Here is a 20,279-nt window from a genome sequence, read left to right as displayed (position 1 = left end):
CTATTTTGACTAAGCAGGTGGTCTTGACAGATCACTGGACTCCCAACTTCAAGTTTCAATTCTACAAAATATCTCCTTTAGGAGCTTTGCAGAAGTTTTCGTTTATTTATTCATTTATTATTATTATTATTATTATTATTATTATTATTATTATTATTATTATTATTATTTGTTTTTTGAGAGAGGGTTTCTCTGCGTAGCTTTGGAGCCTTTCCCAGGCTGGCCTCAAACTCACAGAGATCCGCCTGCCTCTGCCTCCCGAGTGCTGAGATTAAAGGCGTGCGCCACCACCGCCCGGCTCTTATTATTATTATTATTATTTAATCTCATGTGTTTAGTGGCTGTGGGTAATAAAGCACTCAGTAGGCGAAAGCTGTTAACTGTTACTGTTGAAAGTTCCAGGTGCCGCAGGACTGGAGGGGGCACAGAACAAAGGTCAGACTGTCCCCACACCTAGATGCTTATGAAGTATAGAGAGCTTACAGCACATTTTATAGATGAGGTCAGTGAAGTCAGCGACAGGTAGTGTCACAAATAGTGAGGGTCACACAGAGACAGGCCAAGATTGCAGGTGTGTTTGGCCGGGTTCAGTCCAAGGGATCCTTTCCCCGAAGACATTTCCCTTGCAAGCGATCGGTCCTTGGACCTGGGGGGTTGGGGGGGTGGTCCCCTAGTGCGCCAGTAAGAAAAGCAAGCCGACAGAGTGCATGTCTGATGTCTAGGTGGATACCACCATCCCGGTTGCCATGGCAACCGCAGCTTGGTCTAGGAGGCTCAGCGCCCGGCCCCTCCCAATCACGCAGCGGACGTGACACGTGCGGCGGGGTCACGTGTTGTTGTTGGGGGGCCCCCTCGAAAGCTGCTTCCGGGTCAATGCAGGACACTGGGCTCTGGCGGCCGGAGAGGGGGTCGAGGTGAAGCGGAGCCGGGCCGGGGCCGGCCGGGAGCAGGCCGGAGGCCGAGCGGAGGCGACGGCGGTGGCCGGGCGGGCGGAGGCGCAGCCGGAGCAGCCGCCGCCTCCCGGGCCGAGGGGTGAGTGTAGCTCGGCCGCCGCTCCGCTGGGGCCAGAGGCCCGAGGCGTGCTCTCCTAAGGGGGGCAGTGGGGGTAGGAGGCCAGGCCTGGGACCCCGGGAGGACGGAGCATTGACAGAGGGAGGCTGGGCAGTGGGAGTAAGCCAGGATGCTCCCAGACTCCCTGAGGCCTGGGGTATGGCAGATGCTCCCTTGGTGGGAAACTTAGCTTTGAGATCACGGAATCAGAAAAACGTGTGTCCTCATCGGTAGGGTCTGGTGTCTTACTAGGAAAGAGCAGCTGGTCCTACACTCCTGGGTTACTAGGCCTGTCCCTACCAGGACTTCTCAAAGCACATACTTTGATAGGAATTTGGGGAGCATATCTTTGCCCCAAGTCGTAGTGAGATTGGGAGAGCTGCCAGGAGACCCTCATCTTGATTTCCTGGGAATGGTGTGAAAGGATCTGTGGTGAGCTGTGTTTTGAGATTGGAGAGTACAGGCTTCTGGGACTGCTAATAGGGAGACAGTCTGGGATTTAAGGGAGGGAAGAGTTGCCCCATAGGGACACAGGCAGCGGCTGCAGAAGTTGTAGTTGAGGAAAGTTGATTGGAAGAGTTGAACTGTTGACAGACTGTGGAGGAAGGAGGAGCTTCACTCCAAGGTTGCTTAGCTACACGGGTTTGTAGGCACCCTCTTAGGGCTGGCAGGACCTCAAGGCCAGCTAAGAGCTTGGCTGGGACTTGTCTCTGTTCTATTTTTGTGTGTGTGCCAAGGAGCTCTTAAATAGGTTTCCATGGGTCCATCCTGAGCAAAGAGAGCTTGAACAGATTGTTTGGGGAAGGTGGGAAGGCCTTCCCGGGCAAGCACAGGCTTGGCTGGGCCTACCCCTGCTGTGTTCCTTCTTTGTGTCTGTGTCTGTCTCTGTAGCTCTTGAGTAGGTTTCCATAGGCTTGTCTTAAGCAGAGAGCTTGAGCAGGGCCTAAGGACTAAGTATGGGTAGTCAGCCTGGATCCTTTGGCTGTGAGTCTTCTTCTCTATGTAATGACTTTTTAACTTAGGAACAACCAAAAGCCTCACAGTAATAAGGACATTGTGATCTAGTACATACACCTACATATGAATGTGAAGTTTCACAAAGGAGTGTCTTTGTGTGTGTGTGTTGTGTTCTGATGCAGGATCTCTTGGTATGGTTGGCCTTGAACTCACTGTAGCTCAGGCTAGCCTGCTACTCACTCTACTCCTCCTGTCTCAGCCTCCCCGGGGCTGAGCTCAAAGGCACGAGGCACCATGTCCAGTTTCACACAGCAGTGTTTACCCTTGTTAGGTGCCTTCTGCTGATTCTGTTACAGTCCACTTTCTTTCACTGGAAAGAAAATGCTGACTGGAATTCCATGAAATCGATTCACAGGTCATAATTTGTGGTTAGAAAAAAATGTCATTTTTAGGCATATTTCTTTGGTTAGTCAGGGTCCCTATACTGTAAGCTTCTGGGGGGCAGGTGTCGCTCCCAGTCTGTGTTCTCGTCGGATGGGGCAGCTGAGTGCTTCTGTTGACTAGTATTATCACGTGTTTGACCCATTTCCTGAAGTACCATAATGCTAATTTTTTTTAAAAAAAATTTCCAGATAGGGTTTCTCTGTGTAACAGCCCTGGCTGTCCTGGAACTAACTCTGTAGACCAGGCTGGCCTTGAACTCACAGAGATCCGCCTGCCTCTGCCTCTCAGGTGCTGGGATTAAAGGTATATGCCACCACTTCCTGGCTTCTATAATGCTAATTTTTGCTGAAATTAGGTGCAGGCATGTCTTTATTTTCTCTAGCCTTTGCTGTGCCTGGTAAATACATCAGGCCTAGTTCCATTCAGCCACTTTATCTTTATGTCATACTTAACAGGCATTTTATTTTTCTGTTCCAGTAGTAAAAACGCTACAACTGTGGAGTTGGAGAGAGCCCCTGCTCTCCAGAGGACCAGAGTTTAGTTCCCAGCACTCAGGTCAGGGGGCTCACAACTGCCTGGAACTCCAGTTCCAAGGGGATCCATAACCTTCCTCTGGCCTCTGTGGGCACCTACATGTGGCATATTCTCACAGATATACACGTAAAAATAAAATCAGTCTTTAAAAAAGAAAGAAAGGAAGAGAGGAAGGAAAAAAGACTGATCTGCCTTTCTGCTGTTTGATACCATCTCAAGCTCTTTAGTAGTTTTTAGATGATGGACTTGCTTTCTGTCTACATAAGGATATATAAAGCTCACGTGTTGGTATACATTTAAACGATCAGAATTGAGGATAACTTCGGTTAGGGAATACCTACATTTCTCCTATGAAGACACTTTTTCAATGTTTACAGAAGAGATGAAGGGCTGGGAGGTAGCCCAGTAGGTGAACGGCTTGCCATGCACATGTGCGGACCTGTGTTCCCTAGCGCCCTCCTAAAGAAGCTGGCTGTGGTGGCATACCTGTCATCCCAGCCTTGGGGAGTCAAAACAGCAAGATCCCAGGTACTGAATCAGTGAGCTGCAGGTTTGGTGAGAGACTGTCTCAAAACATCAGGAAGATAGCTGACATCCATGACTGGCCTTCATACACGTGTGCACATCTGCAAACGCATCGCACAAAATAGATGAAATCCTTAGAATAGTGGTGAAACAATATTCATTCTTTTTGGTTTTTGTTTGTTTTGTTTTTCGAGACAGGGTTGCTCCGTGTAGCCCTGGCTGTCCTGGAACTCCCTCTGTAGACCAGGTTGGCCTCAAACTCACAGAGATCCGCCTGGCTCTGCCTCTTGAGTCCTGGGATTAAAGGCGTGCACCACCACCACCTGGCCAGTATTAATTCTTAATAAACATTGATAAGTGTTGGGGAACAGAGCAAGGGGCCCTTCATGTGTTGCTGCTTCCTTTGAAGGTTGTCACACAGCCTGTTGCTGTGGGACGTGGTGTAACAAGTCTTTCTCTGTCCTGCCAGCTCCCAATTAATGACATGGGGACTTCTTACTATTTATGAAAGCTCGGCCTATAGCTTAGGCTTGTTCCTAACTAGCTCTTATAACTTAAATTAACCCGTTCTATTAATCTATGGCTTACCATGTGGCTTTTTACCTTTCTTTCATTCTATATGTCCGACTTCTTCCATGTCTTGTTGACATCTCCTCTGTGCTTGATTATCTCCTCCTACTTCCTCTCTCTGCCCGGAAGTCCCGCCTATACCTCCTGCCTAGCTATTGGCTGTTCATCTCTTTATTAAACCAGTCAACCAGTCACAGTAATATATCTTCACACAGGGTACAGGAATCCCACAATAACGTGGCCTGGCACAGGATGTTGCCTCATTTCAGTAACTGATGACAGGATGTATATGCTTAAGGCTACCTTGACAGTGTTGCTTTTGTTGTGGATGAAGATGGAATTCAGAGGCACAGTCACCAGGAAAATGTTACCCAAGTTAAACCTCATCCGAGGAGCACATCTTCAGTAGATGCTGTGTGAAAGCACAGGTCACTGTCAGACTGAGGTTTATACGATGGGCCTCCTGCCTTCGTTGTTGGCTTGTGGCATGGCTGCTGTTGAGAGGGGTTATGTTGGCATGTGTGAACCATCTTTTAACCTTGTGTCTTCTGACCAGCCAGATATTGCTTGTTTTAAAGAACATTTTGTAATAGTATTTGTATCACTAAGGGAGATCCCCACTCATTTCATATCTTGGGGGAATCATTTGTATGTGTGAATAAATGACTTTGGAGAACTCACTGGGTGTGATCCTGTGTCCTTTTTAAGTGTTTATTTCTTCTGTTAACCATCAAATCCACTGAAGATTATTCTGCCCTTGTAAGTTTTGCTTCCAAACTGCTGAGGGTTTGGAAATTGGATGCTTGATACTTGTTAGGATTCTGGGTCAAATGAGATTGTGTTGTTCTTGTGTGTGTGTGTGTGTGTGTGTGTGTGTGTGTGTGTGTGTGTGTGTGTGTGTTTCTTGATATTTAAATGGTATAACATGTATGTGGGCTACTCAGGCCTGTCTACACATCTTATTCTTGAACTGTGTTTTGTGTGTGTTTCATGGATTCTGGGTCTGGTCAGCTATATAAGAGACTACTCATATACACCCCTCCCCACCCTGCCACCAGTATCAGGGATTGAACCCAGGGCCTCACCCATGCTAGGCAAATGGTTTACCACTGAACTATACTCCAGGAAGAGTTCTGAAAAGTGCCTTGGAGCTGATAGTGCTATGATTTGGGTTTAGTAGGTAAAAAATACCCTGAGCTGTGCCCTACATGCAGTTTGTCATGGGGTGCCATTCCTGCCCTTTGAGGCGATGCCTCCCGAGTTTTCTCTTGGGGCTTAGATCTGTGGTCGGCCAGCTGTCTTGATGTGTGATACTTTGATTCCACTTGATCTTGCCCAGCTTTGTGAGAGAACTCTTACAGAAAATGTGGCTATCATTATTTTCTCTCTTCATAAACCATTCGCTAGCTGCTTTCCAGTACAGGCGCTAAGTAAAGCCTCTAGTGTAGCGGTTGACATTCAGGGCCTTCTCCAGCTGTCCCCAGTTTTCTTTGTGACCGTCATTCCATTTCCCAAAGCAGATGCTCTTCATTGTGCCCCCCTTTGCCTGTAAGATGCCCCTTTCTTTCTCATTTCTTATAACCTCTCCCGTGTGCAGTCTTTGTGTTCCTGTATCAGAAATACCCAGAGGTCAGGAGGCTCTAACACCACCTCGAATCTCGAAGCTAACCAGCACAGTTCACAGAACAAGGGAACCATAAGGGACAGAACTTACAATTAAAAAGTAGATTCCACTGGGCGGTGGTGGCACACGCCTTTAATCCCAACACTTGGGAGGCAGAGCCAAGTGGATCTCTGTGAGGCCAGCCTGGTCTACAGAGTGAGATCCAGGACAGGCACCAAAGCTACACAGAGAAACCCTGTCTCAAAAAACCAAAAAAAAAAAAAAAAAAAAAAAAAAACCAAAAAAAAAAAAAGTAGATCCTTGATTTCTTCCTAGGCTTCCTGAACCAAAATCTCTGGGTGGAGCCAGAGAATCTAGTGTCTTAGTGCTCTGCCCCATGATGGTTCTGCCCACTAAAAGTGAAGAGTCACCAACCCAGCGTAATGCTTTAAACTATAGCAGGTACACACAAATGATTTTTGAGCACATGATGCTTAACGAACTGAGCAATGCCCTATTTCAACAGGCTGGTTTAATTTTAGGGCTTTGAAGTCAGCCTCCTGTGGGATCCTGGCTCTGTCAGTCACTAGTCCAACGACCCAAGCCTTGCTTGGCTTGGGTTTTCTGATCTCTCAAAGGAGGTTAATAGTGCCTTTTATGAGTGTCATAAGAGTTAAAAGAGATGTTAATGCAAGCAACACAGCACATAGTAAACTCAGGTTTTATCTGCTGTTGTGAGGACACGTGGCTTAACAACATCATCCTGAAACTGGTTGATCGGGAGGCCAGATTCCAGCCCAGTCCTCGCTAATAGAGGAATTGCTTATATGGTTTGAGGAATTCAGGCTTACCATATCTTCCACTTTAGGTTAGCAGATCCAGGATCTTTGTAGTAATTAAAGACATAAGGATGCTCTTCTGTTTTAAAAAGATTGCCATCAAAGTATCATGTTTAACCCCCTTTTCCTTTCCCCATTGCCCAGTGAAGAGAATAAACTCCATAAACATAGCTCTTTGTGGTGGGATCACAGCTGTACTCCACCTTCCAGGCCTCTTCCCACAGCACACCACAGCAGCCACAGCATCCCTCTCTTTACCTGCATCTGTCATTCACTTCTGCATAGACACCAGCTTCCCCTCTTTCCCATCTGATGGGTTTCTAATGTCTCCTTTTCAGGCCATATTATGTGTGACCCACCTCTTAGCAAAGTTAGTCACACTCTCCATATTCTCAGAGTGCTTTGCCCACACTTCTGTATGAACTTTGTGTCCACTTGACCTATTGGGGGGAGTAGGGTTAGCCTTGGTGTGTTTCCAGCTGTTGTGTGTACATAGTCCATTCAAGAGGGAGAGGATGTTGGTGGTTTATCTTAGGTCCCTCTTTGCCATGACTTTCTTCTCTCAGTGTTCACAACAACTACTGTTTATTCATTCCTTACTATATGCTAACTAGATGCTTCCATTGGAAGAATTTCCTTTCATAATGTTCACAACTCGGAAACAGCAATGGATAGCTTCATTTTACTGTCGAGGACACGGGCGTAGAAAGGTAACCTGTGTAAACTATTTACCAGTCAGAATGAACTAAACGAAGCATGCTTTTAAAAATATAAGGATTTCTTTTTATTTCCAAGTATGTATATACACGTGTGTCTGTGTGTAGGTTCGTGCATGGGAGTGCAGGTGCCTGTGGGGTCCAGAAGAGGCATTGGATCCCTTGGAATGGGTTACAGGGCGTTATGAACCTCCTGACACAGGTCCTCTGTAGGAGTAGTACATGCTCTTAACCACTGAGCCATCTCCAGCTCTTGGAAGCATCCTCTTAAGCAAACGTTTTTCTTAAAGTAGAAGACTAAATACACATAGAAGCAAGCGTGCGTGCGTGCATGCGTGCACACACACACACACACACGCACACGCACACGCACACGCACACGCACATGCACACCAGGAGATTTTTAAGTAACATTTTTCAAAGTTCAGGATCTTGTGTGAAAATTTGATTAGCAGTTCACTAACCATCCTTAGGAATGTAGCTCAAAGTACTGTTGCAGATGGTAAGGAGTTAAGAAGATTGTTCTTAGACTAATGCTTTCCCAGCGATTTTCCAAATTCTTCCCAGTCGTCCGTGACCCGCCCCACAGTGTACTTGATTTTCATTTCCCTGTCAGTAGATACTGCGTCATGTCTATTCAGAATAACTGGATAATAATTCTCAGTTTCCATTCATCCACCCAGTACTTGCTGTGTGCCAGGCTCCACTGTGGGTAACACGAAATGGGGCTGACACAGCCTCACTCTGGTGAAGAGACTAACAGATCAGCACAAGAAGTGCCCTGTAGGGTAGAAGAGATGAGAGACCGTGGGTGAGGACAGAAACGCTGCGATGCTGTTTGTATAATGTGGTCAGAGGCAGCCTCTTTGAGAAAGAGACATTTGACTTTAAACTTGAGACACTTGCATGCAGAGATGAAGTTCTTGGCAAAGAGCCAGTGAAGGGAAAGTCATCTTGGCGGGTTTTAGAGGTAGAAGGAAAAGAGCGAGGAAGTGGAGTTAGAGAGAGAACAGAGAGAGGAGCTCAGGAAACCTGAGGAGGTAAAGCCTAGAAGGGACAAGGCTGAGGTTGGTTTTACTCTAAGTAAGGAAGGCGCCATCAGCATTTTGAAGACTCCGCTTGACTTACATGTTGAATAGCTGGCAGGAAGTTAGGGGGTACGGGTGAGGAAACCGTGGCAGAGGATGATGGCTGCTTGAATTGAAGTAGAGGGATGAAAACGGAGGACAAAGTAGATTTGGATGCGATGCTGATGGAGGGAAGAGCAGCCAAACAGACTGAGGATTGACGAGTTGTGATGTTGCCCCAAGCCCTTCCTAATCAAAGGCTTCTGTCCTCCAAGGGCACCTCCCAGGAATACGGCTGCTCTTCAACTCCACTCTTCTCTGGTTCGTGATCCTATGGGTTCTCTCTGTCTCTGTCTCTCTCTCTGTTTATATGTACATACACATGTATGTGCATGCACGTGTGTTTATGTGTACATGCACATGTATGTGCACACACACGTTGTGTGTGTGTGTGTGTGTGTGTGTGTGTGTACATTCAAACATGTAGGGAGGCCAGAGGACATGTATCTTCCTTGCTTGTTCTTCATCTTCTTTGGGATTTTAGAGACAGGGTCTCTAAGTGAATGTGGAGCTTTCCTCAGCTAGATTGGCTGGCTGCCAGGTCCTGAGAGCCTCCTGTCTCTGCTTCCTCAGTCCTGAGATTTTTACGTGTGTGTGTGTGTGTGTGTGTGTGTGTGTGTGTGTGTGTGTGTGTATTTTACACTTTTCCTTTAAGTTCTAGGGACTGAACCCAGAGCTAACCGCCCAAACCCTCAACATTGTTTTAAGTGTAATCATGTTGATGAGGAAGCTTAATGAGCTGTTGGTAATTTCCATTGCTGTGTAACATTTCATTTTATGTCTGTGTTGTAATAGATCCTTTTGCTCCAGGAGTTTTGCAGTTTCAGAGTGCTGTTTATGGGCATTCTTACCCTTGTCTCTGGGTGCAAATGTGCCAGTTCTTCTGGAGCAGTGTTTTTCAACCTTCCTAACACTGCGACCCTTTAATACAGTTCCTCATAACCCCCAACCATAAGATTATTTTCATTGCTAATTCATAACTGTCATTTTGCTACTGTTATGAATCGTAATGTAAACATCTGTGTTTTCCAAGGATCTTAGGTGACCCCTGTGAAAGGATCATTTGACTCCCACAGGGGTCACAACCTATGGGTTGAAAACACTGCTCTAGAATTTTCCTTGAGAGCTAGAATTGATGGATTAAATGTTATTTGTAGGCAGGGCTTGTGGTGCATGCCTGCAATCCCAGCACTCTGGAAGTAGAGGCAGGACGAACACAAATTCCAGGCTAGCCTGGGCAAACATAGTGACCCACTGTCTCCAAACGAAAAGTGATCCATTTATCTTCAGTGTCGCTGTCCAGAGATCTGTGGTGCTGTAAGATGTTTGCACCCGTGCTCTATGCTAGCACCACGAGCACGCTACAGTACAGGAGTGCTGTTCCTCAGTACTTCTGCCGTCAGAGTTTTAAACTGTTGCTTGCGTGTGTGTGTGTGTGTGTGTGTGTGTGTGTGTGTGTGTGTGTGTGTAAAATTGGTGAGATTTTCATTTTTGTCTGGATTATCAAGGGTGGTCATCTTTTACATAAATTCATTAGCTAGTTGAGAGTTCTCTCCTGTTACATACTTGTTCATGTCTTTTATCCATTTTTCTGTTGGATTTAAATTTTTCTTTTAAAAACAACTCTTTATATTTTATGTATAATGCATAATCTTTTTCCAGTTTCAGACATGTCTTTTACATTTTTAATGTCTTTTGATGATCAGAAGCTTTTGAGTTCACTGTCCAGCTTCTCTCTGTGTTGGAGACGTTTGTTGTGCCGTCTAAGTCAAGGGCGTACAGCAGTGCTTAGGAGGAGTGCCTGTTCGCCTCCCTGGGGAAGCTCGCTCTTGCCTTTCATCTGGAGTCGAGGTTTTCCCTGTGCTGCTCTGAGGTTGGCATTCAGTTTCTTCTCTCCCCTCTTTTTATTTTTTTTCCAGATGTATAGTCACTGTTCTGGGATTAATTATTGACTGGTTTAAGTTTTTCCTGCTGATTTCTCTGCCCCTTCCTATCTTATGTACATGGGCCTGTTTTCTCTTCTCTTGGTCTAGTCTTCTTTCCCTAGAGTTGTTCTTAAACCAAGTTTTTATTCTTCTGCAAAGTCACCCTGAGTTAGTGGATGGGGAACAGTTGTTCCCACAGGAAATACAGGTTTGTTCCTGTGAGTTTGTGACCCTGAAGACACGGTCTGTCAAATGAGCAATGACAGTACATATCCTTCTTCTTTATGGATCTGATTCAAGGCACGTGTTTATTCGCTTGGTTGCCAGTGAATTCACTGCGCTGTGATTTGTCCGAGTGAAACTGTCTATCAGGTGTGTGTTCTCCATGAGGCACATCAGATCCTCCTGTGTCTTTGGAGTACATACCATTTCATCACTAGTCTTGGGAGACCTCTTAAATAGCGACCTCAGCAGAAGCACAAAACCCATGAAAAACCTAGTACTGAATAGATCCCCAAATGGGAACTTGTTCACAGTCTAAGACCTGGAACTCAAGGCAGAGTCCCACCCAGTTTGGCCTCAGCTGCAGGCACTCACTGGGTGACTCACATTTTCGACCCACTGCATGTATCCACAAGTAACTACAGGAATTCTGAGTGCTGATTTGCAGATACGTTTTGGCAAACAGATGGATTTGAGACATGGAAGCCTTGCAGAATGGAGCTGTGAAATACTGGAGGTGATTTTTCAGGAGATCATTAGTTTCAGCACTGTCCTTGTCATACACATATCTCAATAATGTTCTATCTTAATAATTTAGTGTGATGACTTTAAACACTAAGTTTTCTGATTGGCATATGCCATTATTGCAAAAATAGGACTTCCTTTGTTGGAGGATACTTTTATTTATAATCATGGCATTGTTACTTCATCCATAAGTTAGAAGCAAATTAGGAAAGATTTTCAATTCTTACTATGTTGAAAACAAATCTAAATTATTAAACCCTTATTGCAGTGACTCATTAAGGTCATGTTTTTCATGGGCATCATTAATAATTTAAGGCCTAAGTTTTCTTTGTTTTTGTTTTTTTTTTCTTCCGAGACAGTGTTTCTGTGTAACAGCCCTAGCTGTCTTGGAACTAGCTGTGTAGACCAGGCTGGCCTCGAACTCACAGAGATCTGCCTGCCTTTGCCTCCCGAGTGCTGGGATTAAAGGTGTGTACCACCACTGCCTGGCCAAGACCTAAGTTTTATAAAGGCAAGTACCCTTTATGAAAGAATAGCTTTCATTCATTTAGCAGTGTGTGTTCTCGTGAAACTGGACAAATAATTACAAGAAATATATAGATGATGATTTAATCCTTCATAAATCAGATCTCTGCATTTATTACGACTTAACCTATTTTACCCTTCAGGCAGGTGGAAAAGTGACAGAAAGTCGTCTAGTTAACAAGGAAGGCATTATAAACATCAGACATTTTTACTATGCTGTCTCATTAACTGGCATTAATTAGCAAAGTCATGGGCCCTAAGAAGCCAGATCAAGTCTATTTAACAATAATTATAAGTAAGCTGTCCAACCAGATACTCTTACTTCCCTGGTCACTCAGAGGTAATAGTGGTGGGGTAGTACACATGAAGGACATCAGCGTCTCTTAGGTGCCTCTTCTGCTCAATGCTTCCCTTGGTATCATTTCGTTTGTCCTTCAGCAAGTCTCTGAGGTAGAGTTTGGGGGCACTCTATGACTCCTTCCCATGCATAAGCACATGAAGGCTTGGAGATCTTCAGCAACTTGTCTCCAACCACACAGGGTGGTAGACTCTGTCATTGGTTCCAGGTAGCCTAGCTCCAGAGTCAGCATTCATGGCCATAGGCAGCAGTACTGAAGCCCTGCATGGGAAGGAGCTTGCGACTTTGTTTTCATGAGTGAACTTTGGCGTACTCTCTGCATCTGTCAACCCATGGTTACTAGAGTGCTTTGTTATCTCCAGAAGGCTGTTGAGTGATATGTTAGCTGTCTGTTCCTGATGAGACTTTGCCGTGAAGGCAGCTTGCCTTGCTGCTTCTGTAGTGCAGAGATAATGAAGTCATCTGTAGACAGCTAGGTAATGACCTTAGACTTGTGGTTCGCAGCTGCAGGAAAATGTACATAAGCAATCCGTTCAGGAGGGGGAAGTCTGCATGGCTGTTCCGGGGACAGATTGGTTGGGAATAGTTTACCCCTTTGGTGAATGGCCAGGCGGGGCTCCTGTTCTGTGCTCTGAATGGCCAGGCGGGGCTACTGTTTTGTGCTTGGGTTCAGTGACTTTGATGTAGTTATAATAAGAATTTTGGCTGCAATAATTTTCATCCCCTTTAGCAAAGTCTATTTCTAGGATTTGTATGTGGTGCTGTATACTGTTGACATGATATATTCCTTTTTTAATGAAGTCAGCATGGCTCAGCAGATTAGATACAGGAAGGATGACTTAGCATGCTGGTCGGGCCCCAGAAACCTGAGCAAATCCCCTCAGTTTCCTAGGCTGTAAATACAGATAAGTGGGAGTGTGTCTCTTTCAGAGAGTGTCTGTGGAAAATTCTAGGCTTTAAAGTGATTGTTAATCTCTGTGTGGAGACATTTGGTTTGGGGACATTGCTTCAAGAGTAAATGTGTGTAATCCCGCTCTGAGTAAGTGCAATGATGAGGCCGTGAGATTTCTCCAGATGGGCTCTGGGTTGAAAGGTCAGGGTGAGTGTTGATTTGTTTGGGAAGGAGTTGGGTGGGAGGGCTTCAGGGGGAAGTCTCTTTGGAAGATATTGAAGTAAAGAGCATAGTAAATGCTAACCTTTCTGTTGTGGTTGCCGAGTATCTGGAAGGATTTTGTTTTCTGTTTCAGAGTGCCTAATAAGGACGTAGGTAGTTGGTCTGCAGCATTTTTAGTCATTTAGGAACTATGAACATTAGGAATCATTTAGAAATGAATACTTTTGAAATAGTTTTGCATGAAGAGGTATTTGTTATGTTTCCTCCCCCCTGGGCAGTACACTTGGGTCAGGCATTTTGGGTACACTAAACAGCAAGCGTACTTATCAGCTGTGTTTGCCGATGTGTACCTGTAGCTGAGAAAACCTTGCCAACATTGAGTGTGTCTTATGTTCTGTGTGGCCTGCAGTAGAGAACACAGAGCTCCCCTGGTAACATAAAGGCACAGGTTTAGCATCTCTGATGTCACTAATTCAAGGACAGAAATTTTTGTCAAGTGGGTCTAAAGTTCATGTTGCTTGTAAGACCTGTGTTGGTGCTAGACCTGTGGTCTAGGGATGAAGAATTTGAGGAATTCATATTTCGTCTGCCGGTGTTTTCATTGCTATATATATATATTCAAGAAAGTATGATGGGGTACACATTACACTAAGATGTTATGTGGATTGCAGTTGACAAAGAGGCTTTGCGAATAAGGTGATTGATGGGTATGAGATCATGGTGACATGGTGTGCAGGGATGATGTAGTATCAGCTAGACTTGTCTTGCGTCTGGAATGTGAAGAGTAAAGTTAGTAAGTTGCCTAACCATGTCTCTGCACGGTAGCTCTAAATGTTTGTTAGCATTTTCTTTACTCTAACCATGTCTTTGCACGGTAGCTCTAAATGTTTGTTAGCATTTTCTTTACTCTAACCATGTCTCTTCACGGTAGCTCTAAATGTTTGTTAGCATTTTCTTTACTCTAACCATGTCTCTGCATGGTAGCTCTAAGCATTTATTAGCATTTTCTTTACTTTTACTTTACTTCTTTACATTCTCTTTACCTTTCAACCCAAGAGGGTATCTGGGTAGATATCTTACATGATGCCCAGAGGTGACAGAGCTGAGGGGTACATCACTTCAGTACAGATTAAAGTGGGAGTGTCATAGAGAAGACCCAGCCTGTTTGCTGCCTTGGACTGTGTCCTTGAGGTGTCCGTTTGGAAGGCATGGCTAGGATTTGTGACTTTCATTGTGATACCTCGTTAAGGGGATTAAGACCCTTAACAGGGATTTTGTAGCTATGTACATATGGACACAGAAAGTTTTTCATGAAACTTCAAGGCAGATTCTAAAGTGATATGTCTAAAAGCCACTTAATCTTTGAGTAGAAAATACACATCTCTCTAGCCCGGAAACCGTGGTCTGGGAGGACAAACCATAAGGTGATTTTCTGGCTCAGCCAGATCGCTGAATCTGTCACTGACTTCTGTCTTCTGGTGTGGCTGTGACTGTGGCTGTGGCTGCCTCAGAGAAGGAAGGCGTTTGGCTGCACTCATTGCCAAGTCTAGCTCAGCTAACAAAAGGAATGCCCCAGGGCAGGAGTTACAGGTCCTGTGGTTCTGACCTTACTGTTTGCTTACTTTCAAACAGAAGTTTCAGAACATTTGGATCAGATAATGTAGTTTTTAAAATCAGTAAGGTGATTACCAGACTCTCGTCTTTAGATTCTTAAAGTCTTTTGCGGATGGAAGTACATAACATATCGATACATTGTCCTAAAGTGATTGTGTTTCAAGTGGTAATGCGCTTGTGCTGCGGGCCAGAAACACGTGTTCAGAAAATGAAGCAAGTAAAGACCTGCAGCTTCCTAGAACACGGTGTTGAGGAATCTAGCGAGGTTTGGTGTCGAAAACAGAAAGCTTTTTTATGATGAGGTTAAGGGAGGGATCCACACTTAGTGAAAGTCAAATAGACTAAAAAGTAAATGGGAAAAATGAGGAAAGCTGGTATCCTGGGGGGTTGTGGAAAGTGACCCAGGCGTGTGCCTTCTTTGGGCTTTGTTCTGTCCCTTACGGCTGACCTGCTGACCTTCCCAGACACTCCTCCTCCTTAGCCAGGGCATTTCTCTTTTTGACCTTAAGAGTAAACAATTATTGACCTCTGTGTTTCCTTCAACTGTTCATCTCTTCCACATCCATCCAAGCCCCTCAAAGATCAGGCTCGTATTCTTTGTCTCTGCTGACTCTTTATTTCCTGAATTCCCCGTGGCATGGTTTCAACTCCCTTGTCTATGCTGAAATTGTTGGCCCTTTCCCTGACGTGAACAAATTGCTCTGCCCTGTAAGGCTCGTAAGATCCCATCTCTTTGACTTCTGTTTCTCCTGCTGAAGATCAGGAACTCCATCTTTGCACTGGGTCCACAGTGCTCTATGAAAAGTTATCTTTCTTGCATCTCCACAGGGTAACCTCTGGCTCAAGCAAGGACAGCATAGTCCGAACATCTTCCTGGACAGTCATCTGGGCCTTCCACCCCCACTATCCCTGTATTCTAACAGTATTGGTAATGTTTCAGGTCTCGCTGCCTGCTCGTGTTCCTTTGTCTCTTGTACTTGGAATATTTTTCTCCAACTGGCCCTCCCACTAGATGGCCCAGGATTCATCTACTTCTCATATATATACATATATACGTATATATGTATATGTATATATGTATATATATATGAGCCTCTGTGTGTATGTATGTGTGCGCACATGTGGATGTGCATTGCATGTGTGCAGGAGCCCATGGAGCTCAGAAGAAACACTGCACCCCACCCCACTCCCCCCCGGAACTGGAGTTAGAGGCAGTTGTAAGTCACTCTATGAATGCTGGGAACTGAACCCAGGTCCTCTGCAAGAACAGGAAGTTCTTACTTCCTAAACAATTTCTCCAACGCCCACTTTACTCTTTCTGTGTACTTGTTTATACAGGTGTTATCTTATGTATTTCCTTCTAGGGGCAAATACACCGAGTCAGGGTTTGAATTTTGTTTCTTCTTCCTTTCTTTAGTGCTCAGTACAGATTCGCCTCTGGTACGTGTATGTTCACTGATCCCACTAAGTGAAATACACTCCATGGAAGTACCTATTTAATACATCAATGAGCAGGCACGTCAGCCTAATTGGGATGATTCGGTAAAGTTAAAAAGAAGTCACAGAGAAAATGAAAGGCATTTGTTTACTCCCTGCCCCAACAGTTTCTGAGGGATTCCCATTGTCAGTTTGTCCTCTGAAGGAAGCAGACATCTAAAATGGAGAGAAACTTCATCTGACTAGGAGAAGCTTAAGGGAGAACGGTGCAGACTTACAAAATGTCCACCTTCTTTATTCTGAAGTCGGTATTGGCAGGTGCTTCCAGAGTGTAGTTCTGCCTTCCTTGGATAAATAGAGTCAGATGCTCTACCATTATCTCCACTTCTGAGAAGTAGAGAAGACTGACTTATTATTGTATAGATGTGGGTCCAAATCAAATGATATTTCCTAGGTTAGGCTAGATGTCATTTTTATTACTTCTTTCATGTTCTTCTTCCTTTGTTTGTTTGTTGTTTTTTGAGATAAGGTTTCTCTGTGTAGCTTTGGAGCCTGTCCTGGAACTTGCTCTGTAGAACAGACTGGCCTCAAACTCACAGAGATCCGCCTGGCTCTACCTCCCGAGTGCTGGGATTAAAGGCGTGTATTGCCGCCGCCCGGCTTTGTTTTTATTTCTTTTCCTAAAGTGTAATTCGGGTCCTTGAGACTAGCCAGAGAGTGCTTCACTGTGAAAGCCCTTTGTTGGTCTCTAGTCAGTGGTGACCTGGTGGCCTGAAGTTCCGAGGCTCCTAAGTCCATCTCTGCTTCCTGGTATGGTTGTGTAATTGCACTTGACTGGTAGAGGCATGCCGGGATGTCCCTGTAGCCCTGCTGCATGGTCCATAGTCCAGGGTGGAGCTTTGCAGTGAGGAGCTGTGGGACCTGGTGGCTGCTGTCGCCATCTACACCCCTCCCCTAGTCCCGGTGCTGAAGTTGACTTCCTAGGCTCAGGTATGTGCTCTCCTCCTTCTTCCCCGCATTTTTACAACGCTGCTTGCTTCCGCTTGATCATCCATTCTAGTTCTGTTTCTTCCTCTTCATTCCTTTAAAGGTATTAGACATTCCACATGTCACAAAAGCCAACTCGGACTTCTTTTTTCATAGAAACTGTAAATCCTGAGGAGATTAAATAAATAAATAAATAATAAAAAGTTGACAGATCATGAGGTCATACTGTATATGTTACATGAAAACACCTGCTCTGGAGGATGGCACCTGCCTGGGTCTGCTGAGTCAGCTGCCTCACAGTCGGCAGTGGCCAGGCTCCCCTCTGCCCTCCCTCCTCAGGCCTTCCTTCTCTCAGCCTCAGTTGCTGTACTGCTTCTAGCTCATTGCTCTGTTTCCTTCCAGAGGTAGTCTGTGTGTATACAAGCCAGTAATTGTATTTTCCTCAGGTTTAGATTTTACATTTTGGAACTCTGAAGTTGTATTTCTATCTCAGGGAAGTTGTGAGCAGGGCTGTAGTGTTTATGTTTATGAAGCACACTGTTCTGCATTGTTTCTGTGGACAGCATTGACACTGCTTCCCATCAAAGGATAGATCTTGACTGACCTTCGAATCCGAGGTCAGCTTTAACCCATTTTCTGCTCTCCGTTGTGTTGAGTTTCACACTTACTTTAATCTCACCCTTTTTGGGTGGGAACACCAAGTCCAGGTTGTTTGATAGTGTCCGTGTGGGACAGGATGTTCTGCTCTGATAGGCAGCCCCCTGGCAGACGTGCTCTGTGCTCCATGTCCCTTCCCCTGCTTGTTGTCACTGGCTCCAGGTGCTTTACAGGATATTGGATCGGGATCTGGAGGCACAAAGGATTTGAGATTTTCACATATTCCACCACCTGTAATGGAACCCAGCAGCATCACCCAAGATTCCTGGCGCGCTGGCTCGCCGGTTTCAAGCACCGATTCAGAACAGTTTAAAATGCATTTGAACTCTGCCAACTGCAGAGGTAGACGGGTGTAACTTGACTCCTGTTATTTCCAGAAAGCCATAGATTACCCGCAACCCCTAAACCTTTTAAAAGGCTGCAGTTAAAGATCTGTCCATTCTACATTTCCTCATTTTTCAGTCTTCTTGGTTTTCAGCCTTCCTTTCCCACTTACCATTCCTCCGAAAGTATAACAGAGCTGAGGAGATTTTGTGTTACCAATCCATTTGGGCCTCGTGAGGTTCCAGTTGGACAGCCATGTGTCCATGTGGGCAGCCTGCATCGCTGGGGGGGCTCTTCAGTGAACTGTGCTGGGAAGTGACCAGTAAAGGGGCCCAGGGTCACTTTGTAATCTCAGAGAGAACACCACATATTTTTACATTCTGAATATTTGGGGACTGGACCTGGGGTTTGTATATGCCAAGCAAGGACACTACCCCCAAACTGTACTCCTGGCCTTTTTATTATTCATTTTTATTTTGAGGCAGAGCCTCACTTTGTGGTACAAGGTGAAATCACTTGTAGTCCAGGCTGCTTTGGACCTAGGATTCTCCCGCCTCTGCCTCTCAAGTATTGAGAATTATAGGCAGGCACCACCAGGTCTGGCTTTGGAAGAGCTCTGCTCAGGCTTGAAGACTCAAGGGGGAACTCTGAAGTTCCCACACTTGCTTATCTCCTGGTCCACACCTTCACTTGAATAAGTGTTCACTTTTGCGTTGCTTGTGCGGGCTACATTTCAGTTGTGTCCAGTTAGCTGCCCTTGAACTACGTAGGTGTACATGCCTCATTAGCCTCCAGATCAGAGATCCTGCCTGAACATAGAGACCTTGATCGCCACAGCGACAGTTTGCCTTCCCCACGTACTTTGGCCTTTGGAACTGCCAATTTATGGAGGATGACAGTGTAATTTCTCTGATGTTTTTGGTAACCATTTCTAAAAATTCCACTACTGTCCTGCTGGAGACAGGCATTGCTAAGAGCTGAGGTACCATTTACTAGTGGCCGAGAGAGCATCTGGTCTGTGCTGTCTGCTGTTGACGGTGGTGACTTCACATGAACAAAGAACCTTCCAATCGGAGGGTTCCTGAAGCCCACGGTAGCTCTTCAGACACTTACCACTCTGTAGATCAATGAAATAAATGGTCACATAGTAATAGCACGAAAACAGGTGCCAACAGACAGGAAGCTTACAGATGCGGGAGTTAAACAGAGAACAGCCCTGTGTTTAAGGTGTTTCCAAGGTGACCTGTGATACACTCGTGAAATGGACTCCACAGTCTTCCTCTGGCAAATTATACAGAGAAAACATGTGTTCCATGTAGACGTGTTCAGTGAGCATCTGTGTTCTAGGCATCTGCACTGATTCCACAAGACATGCCCCTTAGTGGCTGCTTCTGTGTCCTGTTTCTCTTTTGAATTCTTGCTGCAAACCTGAGGGGGATGTTGAGATCATCCATGGGGGAGGAGGAGAGAGAGGTTGGGAACTAGTTTATGTGTCCCTAGTCTGTGAGAAGCATAAACTTCCTGTGTCCTGGTTTTCCCCCTCACCATGATGCCCATGCGGGATGAACAGCAGTGTTTGGAGTTTGGAGCTCTACTACAGCCTTGTAATGCACATGGCATTGGAGCTCTCCAGTGACCCTAGGGTCCAAGTACTCTACAAATCATGGCTTTTTCAAACTTTGTCCACTTATGACTCCTTCCATCCCAGAAATTTTTACATAGATAAACTATATAAAGCAAACATACCTTGATAATAATAAAAATTTATCTTAAAGCAGTTATTTGGTATACATATAATTTCACCATTTATTAAGGACAGAACAATCAAATTTGCATAGGAATTGGATGGATGTGCTTACTTTTACAGAAAAATTAAATGCTGGCCTGGCACGTTTGCTGCTGCAGGAGGTACATATCTTGTGTGTTGGGTCACAAAGCTATTAAGTGATGAAAACGGAGTGGGCTCAATCTACCCTCTTTCCAGAGCCTCTGCTTCTTCTACTCCGCACCCTGGAGATGAATGATTTCAACACTCAGCAACATTTATCAAGCCCTTGCCATCCACAGCATGCTGCACTTGGTGCTGTGAATCAGTACTGGAAGATACAGAATTCTACAGTTCTGCTCTCTGTATAATTTAATGGTAGAGCTAGTATAATAGCCTAAGAAAAAGACCCAGAATTTGGCTTATTTAACTATATAAGCATAAGCACAAGTAAAGCCGTG

The 20,279-nt window shown here is 45.1% G+C and overlaps 1 protein-coding gene across 1 annotated transcript in view; it reads left to right on the top strand.

The window, feature by feature from the left end:
* The first annotated feature begins 859 nt into the window (after nt 1-859).
* The window catches only part of Tbcel (tubulin folding cofactor E like), a 63,272-nt gene continuing 43,852 nt past the window's right edge, over nt 860-20,279 (top strand). Inside the window, exon 1 of the mRNA XM_052757488.1 lies at nt 860-1,032. The gene's annotated coding sequence lies outside the window, so the exon portion shown is untranslated. The remainder of the gene's footprint in view (nt 1,033-20,279) is intronic.

This window comes from Peromyscus californicus, unplaced genomic scaffold (genome assembly GCF_007827085.1).
Source record: "Peromyscus californicus insignis strain IS unplaced genomic scaffold, ASM782708v3 Scaffold_11__1_contigs__length_118956290, whole genome shotgun sequence".
NCBI classification, from domain to species: Eukaryota; Metazoa; Chordata; class Mammalia; order Rodentia; family Cricetidae; genus Peromyscus; species Peromyscus californicus.
This window is presented reverse-complemented; position numbering and strand designations above follow the sequence as displayed.